Raw genomic sequence first — 3,730 nt, 5'->3', positions numbered from 1 at the left:
ACACACACACACACACATACACACACACACACACACACACACTACTCCCTCATTTAAAGAGTCTTCATGTAAGGGTCTCAGGGTGTGAGTTTGCGTGTGCATGTCAGAGTGAAAAAAGAATAGACGGACAACGGATTGATGAAATGCTTCATGAACGTTTGGAGGATGAATGGGTTTGGGGTTTTTTTAGTAAGAGTTTTACGGCACTTACAACACAATAAGGTCATATAAGTGCCGAAGATCAGAGGTGCTACAAGAGAGTAACAAACACAAAAAAGAAGGAGGGGAGATAAAGACGATAGAGGTTTGATAGGAAAGAAGAAGCAAACCACACCAGAGCACCCTCCAACCATCCACGACGGTGAATGTGCAGCCTGCAGAAATTATGGACACGATATTTAGCTCTGCATATGCCAAGCTTTGTCTTTAACGTGCTCTTTCGTGTGATTGGTGCGTGTTGTTAGTGCATGTGTATGTTTTAGTAAGAGTTTTACAGCACTTGCAACACAATTACATTACATAAGTGCTGAAGATTAGATGTACTAGAAGAGAGCACCAAACACAAACAAGAATGAGGAGAGATAAAGACGATAATAATAATAATAAATAGCATTTGTATAGCGCATATCCCCGCTCAACAGCAGGCTCTGTGCGCTTTACACTATAGACGACAGATGTTTGATGGGAAAGAAGGAGTAAACCACACCAGAGCACCCGCCAACCACCCCCTGACTGTCTGTGTTTAATCTGAGCTATAACAATACAAATGGCAGGCAGATAGACAGGAAGTCAGGCAGACGTACAGAAAGACGAACAACATTTAATTTAGCATTGGTATCAGAAAAAAATGGAGGGCCAGTTGAGCCATGTCTGAATAGTCAAAGTTGTGACTGTCAAGTCAAGATTAATTTCACTGCAGGTGCATGTTTTATAGATTTTTTTCATATGTTCATGATGGTGTTTACGCCAACAAAAGATACTGCTTGCTCCCTTGTAAATGTGTATACGGTCAACATAGGGCGTGATAAACAAACAGACAGACGGACAGACAGACAGACAGACGGACGGACAGACAGACGGACAGACAGACAGACAGACGGACGGACAGACAGACAGACAGACGGACAGACAGACGGACAGACAGACAGACAGACAGACTAACGGACAAACAAACTAACGGACAGACTAACTGACAGACACACAAGACAGACTGACAGACAGAGAAGCAGACAGGCAGGCAGATAGACAGATAGAAGGACGGACGGGTGAACGGGCAGATCAACACACACACGTACAAAAACACAAACGCACAGACTAAACATGGATCCAGCTCACGACTAAAAAAATTAGATCTGAAAGTTTAATCACTTAGATCGAGATTTCCTACAATTAACCGCACTCAAGTCCTTTAACCAGTGTACCGTAAACCGGTCTGCATAATCTGAGCTATAAAGTGACTGAGTGCGTTTCCATATAACTAATTAAACTCCCTTTGCGTGCCAAAATAATGAGAATGGGCGAAAAGGGGAGGAAAATAAGATGTGTTGTCACACAATATCACACTACAATGTAAAAAAAAAACGGTTCTAAGTCCGGGAAAATCCGGCCCATACCACCAATGTTTGAATTGGCAAAATGACGAGAGTGATGACATAACAACGTTCACTTTTAAACACATAACAACTTCAAAGTAAAAACGAAAAAGAATTATTTTTTTAATAATTTAAAAGATGTAAATATACATCAATATGTTCAAAAAAACATGCTTCAAACTGTTGTAAATATAAGCTTTCCGGGCATGTAATAATAGTAATAATACTTTGAATTAATTACAGGATTTGATCTCTCTTAAACTACTGGGCAAAGCATTATATAAGGCGGTCAAAGATTTGTGGCGCAACTTATCCTCAGATATGTCTCTTGAATAGGTGAATCTACGTCATTCATATTTTGCATAGCAGTTGGTATCTATTTGTTTTAACTTGTTCATACTTTTCCATATCAATTAAGGCCAGATTTTTTAAAACTTTTCTTCATAAATTTATATAAAATACTACAAATCTCCTTCACACGGAAAACAGAATTGCTCACAGCACTTTCCGCTTTTCACACACTTTTTGCGTACGCATATTGCCTTCGTCACAGCTCACCAAGGACACTTTTAGTGGCAAAACTGTAGAGTTTATGTCTATAGCTGAGGAGATATTTGACAATAAGTGGGGCCATGAATATTTGACTTCAATATAGATCTTGGAGCCTTGATGTTCCCATGGGCAAAGTAGAATTCCGAGACATTATCTTGTATAAAATTCGAACTCTGTTGTGACTAACGAAAAAATACAGTTGCAATTAACCATCTAGGTAGCTGGGGGGGGGGGGGGGACGCAACCCCCCCCCCCCCCCCCCCCCCCGGGAAAAAAAAAAAAAAACATGTGAAAAATAACCCTGGGGGGGGGGGGGGGGGGGGGGGGTTGACCAACCCCCCTCTCCCCCCTCCCCCGTGACTAACGAAAAAATACAGTTGCAATTAACCATCTAGGTAGCTGGGGGGGGGGGGGTGACCAACCCCCCTCTCCCCCCTCCCCCTTAAAAAATTGACACAATGTAGATCTATATAATTTAGGGAGCGGGTTTCGATACTGGTTGAGAGGGAAACAATATCCCAGCAGAAAGAGCGAGATGCACGATACAAAATCTCCCGTCGCCGGAATCGAACTCTGGTCCCCTCCATACGATGACAAAGCGCCCAACCCCCACATAACAAATGCCAGTGACTACAGTTTTCTTTAACATACATTGTATTTATTTTCAGTGTCGGTGAAAGAAAAGAGTCAAACCACAAAACAACCTGTTTCCCATCTCTAACAAACAAGGACGATCGAAAGAAATCAAGACGACAGCTGGGAGGGGGAACAAAACAAAGCAAAACAAAACAAATCAAAACAGAGCATTAGCAGATGGAGAAACGGACATAGGATCTGTGAACAACTCCCTTCAACCTTCACCAGTCTCCTGACAACACAGTCACGAGTTCATGATGGCAAACAGCGCTGATGACGCAGGCGAGGAGAAGAATAGTTTATACCACAGAAACAAATAATTGGCATTCCTAGATGGGCGTCTCTGAGAGACAGGGAATATAATGATAATGAATACGGTCAACATAGGGCGTGATAGAGAGAGAGAGAGAGGGAGAGAGAGACAGACAGACGGACGGACAGACAGACAGACAGACGGACAGACAGACGGACAGACAGACAGACAGACAGACAGACAGACAGACAGACAGACAGACAGACAGACAGACAGACAGACAGACAGACAGACAGACAGGCAGACAGGCAGACAAACAGACAGACAGACAGACAGACAAACAGACAGACAGACAGAAGGAGACCTCTATCTATATAGTATAAATATATAAGACAGACTAATGTCCCTGAGCGGTTCCATGCGAGTTTGTCACACATTATGGTCTTCTGGACATGTTTTTTTGTATACAAAACCAACATTTCTATGAGGAAATGTATCACGCAGTGAGCCTGGCAAGGCGTACTGTGAAAATGCAGAATGCTATAAAAAGTCAGTAACGATCACTATAAAACTGAATCTGGGAATGGCTACAGGCAGAATAAAAACGTCCGTTCTCTATAGATCGAATAAGAATTTATTTTGTTCGCTCTCTCTCTCTCTCTCTCTCTCTCTCTCTCTCTCTCTCTCTCTCTCTCTC

The sequence above is a fragment of the Aplysia californica genome, unplaced genomic scaffold (assembly GCF_000002075.1).
Source record: "Aplysia californica isolate F4 #8 unplaced genomic scaffold, AplCal3.0 scaffold00472, whole genome shotgun sequence".
Taxonomy (NCBI): Eukaryota; Metazoa; Mollusca; class Gastropoda; order Aplysiida; family Aplysiidae; genus Aplysia; species Aplysia californica.
The sequence above is the reverse complement of the archived record's forward strand: the minus strand, read 5'-3'. Positions refer to the sequence as shown.